This window comes from Podarcis vaucheri, assembly GCF_965113315.1.
Source record: "Podarcis vaucheri genome assembly, chromosome: 13".
Taxonomy (NCBI): Eukaryota; Metazoa; Chordata; class Lepidosauria; order Squamata; family Lacertidae; genus Podarcis; species Podarcis vaucheri.
The window spans coordinates 44,128,490-44,140,725 of NC_138751.1; the positions used below are offsets into that span (position 1 = coordinate 44,128,490).

Here is a 12,236-nt window from a genome sequence, read left to right on the forward strand (position 1 = left end):
TTTAGGGAAGCTTTTGATGTTTGACGGACTATTGTATTTTAATATTTTGTTGGAAGACGCCCAGAGTGGCTGGGGAAACCCAGCCAGATGGGCGGGGTATATATAATATGTTATTATGATTATATAACATTGCAAGTTTCTTAGCTGGCTGAGAGACCTGGATTAGGGCCACAGCCCAATAGCAGGACACATATTTGCATGGTAGGGAGCCCAGAATTTTGAGTAGTAGGGCTGTTAAAGTCCCCGCATGACACCTTGTAAATCCACTGTTAGTCAGACCAGGTGGTACTGGGGGAGGCAGGCCATTGTGGAAAGAAAGCAACTACTTACAACCATTTCCACACAGATTCTGGGACATGCATGCTGTGGCAGCCCCATAGCCTATTTTAAACACCGGACCTTGACTCCAGTGCAGGAAATCATGGCACAAGTGTGTCTCTGAGCATGTACAAAACATCTTCTCCCAGCTGATATATGCCACCTCCACTCATCTGGAGCAGGCTGGACAACTTTGAAATCTTGGCCTGTGCACAAGGTTATGCCGTGTTCTGAAATGCTTCTGCTTTGAAGGCAACCTAAAGTGCAACAGCAAAAGCATTTCAGACTGCGGTACAATCTTGTGCACAGGCCAAGATTTCAAAGTTGCACTGCTCCACATGTCTCTGGGACACTTTCCTTTGCTGCTTTACAGTGGCTTAGCTGTACAGTTATTTAACTTTACAGTCCTTTCTAGCCAGGAGAACCCAGGGCCACACAGACAGCGCAAGTCCGATAAAAAGCAACTAAAAACATCCAAGTATAAACACACAAAAACCCTGTTCTCTATTCCATGGTTCAGCCTTGGAACACACCAAGTGATGAGAAGTGTGTGCTTTCTCCTCACTAAATAACTATCAGGCTCCATGCAGTTTTAGAAAGACAGATATATAAGCTTGGTGCCAAATGGCTCCTTAAACCAGGGTTACAGTTGCCAAAACAGAATGTCTAGTCATATTTTGGGGCCAGACAGCACAAAAGTCATATTTTTCAATACAGTGGTACCTCAGGTTAAGTACTTAATTTGTTCCGGAGGTCCGTTCTTAACTTGAAACTGTTCTTAACCTGAAGCACCACGTTAGCTAATGGAGCCTCCTGCTGCTGCTGTGCCGCCGGAGCACGATTTCTGTTCTCATCCTGAAGCAAAATTCTTAACCCGAGGTACTATTTCTGGGTTAGTGGAGTCTGTAACCTGAAGCATCTGTAACCTGAAGTGTATGTAACCCGAGGTACAGTGGTGCCTCGCAAGACAAATGCCTCGCAAGACGAAAAACGCGCAAGACGAAAGAGTTTTCCGTTTCTTGAGTCGCTCCACGAGACAAATTTCCCTATGGGCTTGCTTCGCAAGACGAAACGTCTTGCGAGTTCTTGCGAGTTTGTTTCCTTTTTCTTAAAGCCGCTAAGCCGTTAATAGCCGCTAAGCCGCTAATAGCCGTGCTTCGCAAGACGAAAAAACCGCAAGACGAAGAGACTCGCGGAACGGATTCATTTCGTCTTGCGAGGCACCACTGTACCAGTGTACAGTGGATGCTCAGGTTGCGAACGTGATCCGTGCGGGATGCACATTCGCAACCCGCAGCGTTCGCAACCCGCAGCGGCGCATCTGCGCACGCGCAGGTTGCGACTCGGCGCTTCTGCGCATGTGCAAAGCGCGATTTAGCACTTCTGCACATGCGCGGCCCCCGAAACCCGGAAATAACCCGTTCCGGTGCTTCCAGGTTCCGGCGGGTCCGTAACCTGAAAAAACGCAACCTGAAGTGTCTGTAACCCGAGGTATGACTGTACATACAAGGGGCTTGTTGACAGGATCCCACCACGGCCACCGCTTGCCGTCGGCACACAGAGCCTTCGCTGCTGCTCCTGACAAACAAGGGGTTGATGACTGTTGCCTCGCTACTTCCCATAACAGAAAAGCTGGGTGGCTGCTGACTAGAAACATATCTCCTCCTGAAAAACACCGGGCTGAACGCCAAAGTGTGTGACGGCTCAGAGGCACCGTTCCCAAAAGTCTCTTCACAAACAAACACTGGAAGAAAAGGACCGGGTTTGTGTGGCGAAGGGGGAGGCAGTGTGGAATCTTGCCGAAGGAAGGCATTTCGCAGCAGTGAAACATAAAGCTCACACAGATTTAAGTTCTCTCAGCTGCTCTTAGTAAATATGCATCGAAACGCAACACACTGAGAGCACAGGGGCTGGTTCAAATCTTTCTCGTGTACATTAGAGCAGCTGGAATAAAATCAAGGGCACACAATTGTTTGAACCCCCTGGTCTCAAGAACAGAATCCTCAATGCACAAACCCACTTCATTCAAGCAGCTTAAAAAACGAACAAACTCTAAAACAACTGGTTTTAAAACAGCATACTCCAAAAAAAGGGGGGGAAAGCACATACAGTATAAAGTGTGCTATGTAGGCACAATTATGACACGGAGACATAGTTGTGCAAGGATATATTTTGGCATTCCACCCACTCACCGTGATATTATCCATGAGGGAGCCACATCTATGTTAAAGCAGGCTGCTAAATCCGGAAGCCACTGGTATTCTCCAGAAATCTGAAACTGCACATCCCAGAGTCGGTCAGATCGCTCCTTTCTTTTAAGACAAAAGGCGGCTGTAAGCAGTGGACAGACTCCAAGTCATCGTCATGAGACGCAAGGTTATAAGCAACAATAGACAAGTCACATAGTGACTAAGTCGGAACCTGGAAACTTAAAAGCTATTCATCTCTGGGACGTGAACACTTTGTTCCGTGCAACGTGAACGATGAGACTTTTCCTCCTCACCTGACCGATGCTGTGTTCCCACATTTGGGGTCTTTATCGGGGATGCTGGCAAATGAAATATCTGTAAGCTTGGAATGTCTATGGTGATTATTTCTGAAGAAGCTGAGAAAGCTTTACAAAGCTTTTCCTGCTTGGCAGGGGGTTGGACTCGATGGCCCTTGTGGTCTCTTCCAACTCTATGATTCTAAGTCACCTGTTGGGTGAGCACCACATGGTTTTCTCCCTTTCAGATCCTGCTCATCCTATGCAAAGAGAAAGAGACAGGCAGGCAAGCAGGGAGTCCCACCCACTAGCTCTCTAGAAATCTGAAGACCTTGTTCAAAATAAATACAAAGAACTATTTTTTAAAGTCTAAAGACCCCCTCTGTAGAAATATCATGTCTCAACAGGTGGGAATGCCTTGCAGACAGCAGCAGCACGTGTAGACAACCAGCCAGGTCATGCTTCCATAGCAGCGGCCAGAGGAGGAATGACCACTGGGAGGAGCGCAGAAAGAAGAAACACCATCACCTGCAGCAGCAAAACTGGATGCCTTCATCTGCCCCAGCTGCAACGAAACATGTCTCTCCTTTATCGCTGTCCACAGCTACAGCAGGTGCTATAACCTTCCAGTGGTTTGACTTCGCCCTCCCCCAAGACACACTCTCCCATTGTCTCCCAAGACAGACGGATGCCAACATGTTGGTTCCAGAGGGTTTATAACGGGAGTCAAAGGAAGCAAGTTTTGAGTGTCTGAGATCCCAAATTCAGTCCCCAATATTTGCAACAGACCTCTGAATGAGATCATGGAATGCTGCTGCAAACCTGATGATGATGATGATGATATAGCAGAAGTAGGTGGCAGAGGGCATGAAGAATAGGACACCCAACTTAAAAGGCTGAGCCTTTGGTCCAGAAAATTAAAGACATTTCAGGAAAACTTCCTGATGACAAAGAGCAGTTCAGAACTCAAACAGGTGAAGCAGAGGAATCTCCTCTCTCGGGTTTTTTAAACACAGTAGTACCTCGGTTCTTGAACTTCATCTGTTCCGGGAGTCTGTTTGACTCCTGAAACAGTTCGGAAAACCAAGGCGCGGCTTCCGATTGGCTGCGGGAGCTTCCTGCACTCAAGCGGAAACCGCGTCGGACGTTCAGCTTCCGGAAAACATTTGCAAACCGGAACACTCACTTCCGGGTTTGCGGCGTTTGGGAACCAAGGTACAACTGTAAAAGGTTCAGCAAAAACATGTCAGAGATACTTCTCAGATTTGCAGTAAGGCTAACTAAATCAACGAATCACTATTTCTCATATTAATTGCCTCCCTCACTGGCCAAAGCCCAGGCACCACGGCCTTTAGGAAGGATTTCCGCCACACCTGCTCCCTTCAGTCCTCCACAGGACCCTCACCCCATCAAAAATTGACCGCTGACACTGAAAAGGTATTGTACAGACGTACCTGCTACCTCTGAGGTTGCTCTTTGTTGCCACGGCCCATGGCGGGAGCAGCAATCCACAGCAGGTGAGGAAGGACCTTCCACCTGTTTCTTACTAGCCAGCGTGACAAATGCTTTGGTGGCTTGTGAGTGAGGAACATCTCGTTCCCCATCACCTGCCCGGGGAGGCCATTAAGAAATGAGTGAGATTCCATCTGCATGAGCCGTTAGCCCTAAAGGGAATATTTCAAAATTCAACGTGCAGCCAGCACGGGATACAGAGGGCTCATCAACGTTGGCAATGCAGTTTCTGCACTGTAAACGTGCCTGCTTTTGCAAGCCTGAAGGAACTGCACTCATTTTGGAGGAAACTCTCTACTTTCTTCACTGCTGCGGTAAACAATGGTCAATGCATTTTGGGAAGCGGGGAGCTGCGCCCTTCCTCCTCCAAGCCAGCTTTGCACTGCTGGAATGACATACCCTCCACAAGCATTCAGGCCCTTTGCTTGCACCAATGCTCAGCCTGTTGGCATTCCTCATGACAGAAAGCATAGAGGGGTGAGCTGTTCCTCAGTCACCTCCAAGCTTTCATGAGTCCAAGCTGGGTAGTCTGCCTTAACTATGGGGCATGGCAGCGGAGATGGAAGGGAGAATCATTTTCAGCATTTTCCCATGATCCTCGACTGCCATGCCCCCTTTGGCACGAGAAATGATCCAAAATGATATCTAACAAAATGAAAAAAAAAAAGGTTTAGAATTTTGTTGTTGTTTAGTCGTTTAGTCGTGTCCGACTCTTTGTGACCCTATGGACCAGAGCACGCCAGGCACCCCTGTCCTCCACCGCCTCCCGCAGTTTGGTCAAACTCATGCTGGTAGCTTCGAGAACACTGCCCAACCATCTCGTCTTCTGTTGTCCCCTTCTCCTTGTGCCCTCCATCTTTCCCAACATCAGGGTCTTTTCCAGGGAGTCTTCCCTTCTCATGAGGTGGCCAAAGTGAGAGATTTTACTTTCTTGGGCTCCATGATCACTGCAGATGGTGACAGCAGTCACAAAATTAAAAGACACCTGCTTCTTGGGAGAAAAGCAATGACAAACCTAGACAGCATCTTAAAAAGCAGAGACATCACCTTGCCAACAAAGGTCCGTATAGTTAAAGCTATGTTTTCCCCAGTAGTGATGTATGGAAGTGAAAGCTGGACCATAAAGAAGGCTGATCGCTGTAGAATTGATGCTTTTGAATTATGGTGCTGGAGGAGACTCTTGAGAGTCCCATGGTCTGCAAGAAGATCAAACGCATCCATTCTGAAGGAAATCAGCCCTGAGTGCTCACTGGAAGGACAGATCCTGAAGCTGAGGCTCCAATACTTTGGCCACCTCATGAGAAGAGAAGACTCCCTGGAAAAGACCCTGATGTTGGGAAAGATGGAGGGCACAAGGAGAAGGGGACGTCAAGCATGAGTTTGGCCAAACTGCGGGAGGAAGTGGAAGACAGGAGTGCCTGGCGTGCTCTGGTCCATGGGGTCACGAAGAGTCGGACATGACTAAACGACTAAAGAACAACAACAACATGACCCTCGTGGTCCCTTCCAACTCTACAGTTCTATGAGTCTATGTGACGTAAACATCATGTCACCTTAGTTCAAATGGCTTTCTCTAGAGAAAAGCAGAAGGCATCAAGCCACGTAGCCAAGGGACCAGATAGATGCAGAGGCTGCATTCACAAGCTCCCAAGTTCTCCACACTGTTCCTAGCGCCCTTATGAACATGAATGAAATCAGAACTACAACCATCAGCAACGGGGGTAAATCAGCAGGAGCCCTTTCCCCCGTAAATAGTGAAATAAAGGCAAATGCTACACACATCAGGTAGAGGGAACCTGCGGTCCTCCAGGCACGCTCAGTTTCCAACACCCCTCAGCCCCAATCCACATGACCTGTGGTCAAAGATGATGGGAACTTGAGGGACGCAGGTTTCTCATCCCTAGCACAAACACTTGATGGCTATTGAGAGAAGCAGCAAAGTAATCTGCAGCTTTCTAGTCTGTCCTTGCAAGGGAAAAGACAACGCTTGGATAAAGAATTGCACAATTAAGCTTAAAAACTGATGCCAACGTCAGCTTGGGGAGGTCAGTAATTTTCATTAGGATTGTGGAATCGGGGAGAAGGTCAATTGCCCTTTCCGTGGTTCCAGTCTTGATTGGGCTGCCTGTAGCTGGTTTATTATTATTATTATTATTATTATTATTATTATTAAGAAACATCAATATAAGTTTGACATTTCATGTAACGTCCAGTTTGGCCTTGAAGAGAACAGAGAAACATCCCTTTTCAGGGGGGGCGGGAACCCACTTGCAATTAGGTAATTAAACAGTTCTGTTCATCTGACCTATCAAAAGTAAATGATCCCTCCTCCTTCACTCTTTACAGGTTACAACGGTTTAGGTCAGTGATGGCCAAACTTGGCCCTCCAGCTGTTTTGGGACTACAATTCCCATCATCCCTGACCACTGGTCCTGTTAGCTAGGGATGGTGGGAGTTGTAGTCCCAAAACAGCTGGAGGGCCAAGTTTGGCTATCACTGGTTTAGGTGATAAATGCCCATATTGTCCAAATGCCCAAATTATCAGGTAAACCCTCCAACAAGAGCAACAAGCAGTATTTTTGCACAGCGAGGAAATCGAGTATCTTGGCCATGACAACTTTTGTGCTCTTGGTGGCAGATTTCCCAACCTCTGAGATTGTAAAAGCTCGTACTGTCACATTTTGCAAGCTCCCAGCTCAGATTGTGGTTTCCTTGCATAACTGAGTGGGAAGGTTCACATGAGTGAAAGAAAGGCATTCAGCCCTGACACGAATTATGATCAAAGTTCATCATTATCTGTGCTTAAATGCCCATGAACAAGTAAACAAAAAACCAGACACAAAATATACTCAGATTCCAAAAATGAAAACAGCACACAAGACAGTGGTAAGCAGAGGCAGAAAGTTAGCAATAAATTTATCTGTAAAATCATTCTACGCAATCATTCACCTATGCGGGGAAAACACAGCCCTGTCATTTACCTGGATTCTGTATCTTGATCATACTAAAGAATAACACTATCTGCAAAATGCCTGTGCAGGGTGAGAGTGGGTGCTGTGTTTGTCTGTGTGTTCGGCATCACATATGGCAAGGTGCAGAATCAGTGGCCTTCTGGTCATTGTTGGGAGTCCAGTTCCCATCCAGCATGACAACTGGTCTAGGATGGTGGAAGGTGGTCTAACAACACCTGAAGTACCCTACGTTTGGTAGCTCTGCCCCACAGGATCCTTTTGGGGAGGGGCGGGATCATCGGGTACTGGATGTGGAAAGCAGTTATTTCCCCTTCTTTATTTTCAGCAGCGTTACTTTTCTGCCTTGATGGCAGTGATATGCTTAAAAAAATATATGTGATCTTTGCACCAAATGTTTTGCAACTATGGGCTTCAAGCAGAGTATGTTAAAGAGCTTTAGGTGCTCATAAAATCTTGCATGATGGTTTTATTGCATTGACATGTGAAATAAAGAGCACACACTTTATATAAACTTTATAAACACACTTTATAAACTCAAATGCACACATTCACACTGCACAGCTATAATGTTTGCAGAGCAATCCTATGGGGAAATGCATACGACTACTGTCAATAAACTGAGCAAACCATTTACAGTGTGTTGCACAACTAATATGATGCTTCCAATGATTCAGAAGGAATACTTTGAATACTATTTTAAATACAAGTACTTATGCAAATTGTCAAAGAAGAGCAAGCAGGCTGTCTGCAGGTGTCTGGTGATGTGAAAAGGAATGGCTGTAATCCTTCACAAATGAGTAAATCCCATTTAGATCACTGTCCTTGGTTAAACTAAATATAGGTGGGCTTGCAGCTCACAGGCAATAACTTAATTAAAAACTTCTTTATAGCTGCTATTCTATTTTGTGCTTTTAGTTTACTGGAGTCTGCTGTTTTATATTCTCCTGTATTTATCAGTGTCTGCTGACCGTATTGGGGCTGAATATGTTATCCATAAATTGTTATTAATCCGTTTTTGTGAGCTGGCTTGTGAGGAAAGCTGTCCTAAAAGGCAGAGTATAGCTTTACTAGGAATCCTTTATAGAAACAAATAGGTCTGTGTGCAGAAACACAAAGACATTCTTACCCCTCAATTCAGCAGAAATGAGAAAATGCCTCTGCTGGATTAAGTGTGTTGTAACATGTTACAGCAAATGTGCTTTTTCCTGTATAACTATTTTTCGTATGCTAATTTATGCAGATATAATCTTAAATATAGACCTTAAATATATACAGCTACATGACTGACCCGATTTCTTATTCAGATTGACAGCCCTAACATAACACACCTGCACAAACGCATAGAGAGCTGGGTGTTGGTGATGCAAGCACAAATTACATTGTAAGCACATCAAAGAGTACAGTGCTATGTGCCACTGTCTGTGGACAAGCATCGCACCCTCCTGTGGGGTGTGCTTCAGTGGTGGCCCAACCAAAGTTTCACATGCTCGGGGGCAGGCATTACCTTACAGCAAGTGTCCCCCATGAGCAAGGTTTTACCAGTGTTGAAGCAATAATTCTTCAACATCAACTTCATTGGACTGGTCATATTGTGCAGATGCCTGATTATTGTCTTCCAAAGCAACTATTCTATTCCGAACTTAAAAATGGAAAGCATAATGCTTGTGGTCAACAAAAGAGGTTTAAAGAGTCTCTCAAGGCAAATCTTTAAAAAAGTAATAGTCATACCTCTTGTTATGTTTGCTTCATGTTACGTACTTTCAGGATACGTACTGCGCGACCCGGAAGTACTGGAGAGGGTTACTTCTGGGTTTCGCCGCTAGCGCATGCGCAAACGCGCTAAATGATGTCGCACACATGCGCAGAAGTGGCAAATCGCGACCCGTGTGTGCGCAGATGCGGGGTGCATTCCTTTCATGTTGCGAACGGGCCTCCAGAATGGATCCCGTTTGCGACCAGAGGTACCACTGTATAAACATCAACAATTGGGAAACACTGGTGGGCGAACGCTTCAATTAGAGAATAGCATTTACCAAAGGTGACATGGGCTTTGAGACACTTGAACTCAGAACGAAAGGGGGAAGCGCGCTAAGAGGAAGGCATGTTTGTCAAACTGTGATCGACTCCCGCCTGGAAACCTATGTCCCCACTGTGGAAGGACGTGGATCCAGAATTGGCCTCCACAGGCGCTTACAGAATCACTGTTACAACCGTGTTCATGGAAGGCCATCTTCCTCAGCTAAGAGGGATCTCCAAAGAAGACTCTTTCCGTTATAGCAACTACTGAGAAAGCAAAGGGGTGAACTCTGGGGCACCACTGTGGTGGAAGCTGGCGCCCTCCCATACGTGACTACTCAGAATTAGGTGCCATTGAATTCAAGGCTAGATTACTGCAAGGTATTATACATGGGGCTGCCTCTGATGACGGCTCAGAAACTTCAGCCGGTGCGGAATTCACCGGAGCAAGATGGTTTGAGCATATTACACAGATTCTGCCCCAACTGTACTGGCTGCCAGTTAGTTTCAATGCAAAGTACTGGTTTTGAACTATAAAGTCTTAAGCGGCTCAGGACTGCAATACCCCAAGGACTGCCTCTCTCCATATGACCCTACCCTGAACCTGAGATCATCTTCTGAGGCCCTTCTTTGTGTATCTCCTCCCGAAGAGGTCTGGAGGGTGGCAACATGAGAATAGGCCTTTTGTACAGTGGCTCCCCACTTGCAGGATACTCCCCCTAGGGAGGCTCGCCCGGCACTTTTGCTACATATTTTTAGGTGCCAGGCAAAAATGTTCTCCCAGGCCTTGGGATGATTAAACAACGCATGGCCTTTTAAATGTGTTACTGCTTTTCTGTTATGCATTTCTGTGTTTTTATACTGCAAACCGTGCTGCGTTCTTCAGATGAAAGGTAGAATATAAATTTAATAAATAACAACAACAACAAAACAACAACAACAACAATGTGTGCATAGGACTGCGGTCTAAAGCTGCTCCTTGCTGCTGGTGACCTTAGCCATAAATAAATTATCTGTACTTTTGCATTCTTATCCGCGCTCGAGTTAAGGCAGTGCAGGCAGATCGCCTCCCAAGGCTGCCGAGCTGAGTACCGTATTTTTCGCTCCATAAGACGCACCAGGCCATAAAACACACCTAGTTTTTGGAGGAGGAAAACAAGAAAAAAAATATTCTGAATCTCAGAAGCCAGAACAACAAGAGGGATCGCTGCACAGCGAAAGCAGTGATCCCTCTTGCTGTTCTGGCTTCTGGGATAGCTGCGCAGCGTGCATTCGCTCCATAAGACACACACACATTTCCCCTTACTTTTTAGGAGGCAAAAAGTGAGTCTTATAGAGCAAAAAATACGGTAGGTGCAAAATAACAACAACTATATTTGTACAAGCACCTCCTAAGAAGATCCATAAAAAGAAACTGTAGCAAAAGGAATTGTTTTGAAAATAAGAATTATTTTCGAAAGAAAATAAGAACGGTTTCCTCCTGGCTTGGGGCGCCCTGTTAGTGAAGTCTGCTCCTGTGCTTAGCACCTCTGCCCTGGGTTCTGCTCTTGGTCACGAGAGAGGGTGACAGTGTGGTGGCTGTTGGTCACACTAAAGCATGGGTAGGCAAACTAAGGCCTGGAGGCCAGATCTGGCCCAATCGCCTTCTAAATCTGGCCCGCAGACGGTCCAGGAATCAGCGTGTTTCTACATGAGTAGAAAGTGTCCTTTTATTTAAACTGCAACTCTGGGATATTTGTGGGGCCTGCCCGGCGTTTCTACATTAGCAGAATGTGTGCTTTTATTTAAAATGCACTTCTGGGTTATTTGTGGGGCATAGGAATTCGTTCATTTTTTCCCCCAAAATATTGTCTGGCGCACCACATGGTCTGAGGGACAGTGGACCGGCCCACGACTGAAAAAGGTTACTGACCCCTGCACTAAAGGGTGACAGGAAAAGCAACTGTAGCAAAAGGAATTGTTTTGAAAATAAGAACTACAGCATTTTGGAAAGAAAATAAGAACGGTTTCCTCCTGGCTTGAGGCGCCCTGTTAGTGAAGTCCGCCCCTGTGCTTAGCACCCCTGCCCTGGGTTCTGCTCTTGGTCACGAGAAAGAGTGACAGTGGGATGGCTGTTGGTCACACTAAAGGGTGACAGAAAAAGCAACTATAGCAAAAGGAATTCTTTTGAAAATAAGAACTGAAGTCCACCCCTGTGCTTTGCACCGCAGCGCTGGGTTCTACTGTTGGTCACGAGAGAGGGTGACTAGTGGCTGCTGTTGGTCACACTAAAGGGGGACGGGGAAAGAGAGAGACCTCTATCTCAAGAGATTATCCCTATGCTTTGCACCGCAGCGCTGGGTTCTGCTCTTGGTCACGAGAGAGGGTGACAGAGTGGCTGCTGTTGGTCACGCTAAAGGGTGACAGGGAAAGAGAGAGACCTCAAGAGATCCATCCCTTCACCTGACACCGAGCTTTTCTTCCTCTTCGTCCCCCCCCCCGTCCACGCACCTTAACCCTTCATCTTCTACCCCCCCCCACTTTCTCCCCCCCCCCGAATATGCTCCCCCGACTCCTCCTCCCTCTGCACGGCCTCCTTTCACCCCCACCAGAGGCGGCGCTTGAAGAGAATGGCGGACAAGAAGGCGGCGGGGGGGGGGAAGGGAGAGAGAGAGAAAGAAATTCTCACCCGCTCGGCGGCGCGGCGCGGATGGCGGAGCTGGACTGAGGGAACCCGGAAGTCAGCTCCCAACAAGCTAAGAGGGAGGGAGCGCGCCACTCCTGACGTCACGCCGCCCGCCCGAGGAGCCGCAGAGATAAGTAGGCGGGGAAAGGGTAGAGCGGCCCACGAGGTCACAAATTGCCAGCTGCAAAGCCTACTCTGTCCCCGCCCCGTCCAGCCTCTCCCTCGCCGGGGGCCGCTGCGATTCCCCATTCAGGCTACGCGGGGGAAA

At 47.0% G+C, this 12,236-nt stretch overlaps 1 protein-coding gene across 3 annotated transcripts in view; it reads right to left on the bottom strand.

The window, feature by feature from the left end:
* Positions 1 to 12,073, bottom strand: part of PLEKHM1 (pleckstrin homology and RUN domain containing M1) — a 42,433-nt gene extending 30,360 nt beyond the window's left edge. Inside the window, exons 1-2 of one of the 3 annotated variants that reach the window (XM_082194735.1) lie at positions 11,972 to 11,991; positions 2,511 to 2,630 (exon numbers count right to left, since the gene is read on the bottom strand). The gene's annotated coding sequence lies outside the window, so the exon portion shown is untranslated. Of the gene's footprint in view, positions 1 to 2,510; positions 2,631 to 4,257; positions 4,381 to 11,971 lie in introns of those variants that run through there. The other 2 variants (XM_082194736.1, XM_082194737.1) reach the window with 2 other exon arrangements.
* Positions 12,074 to 12,236: the final 163 nt, after the last annotated feature.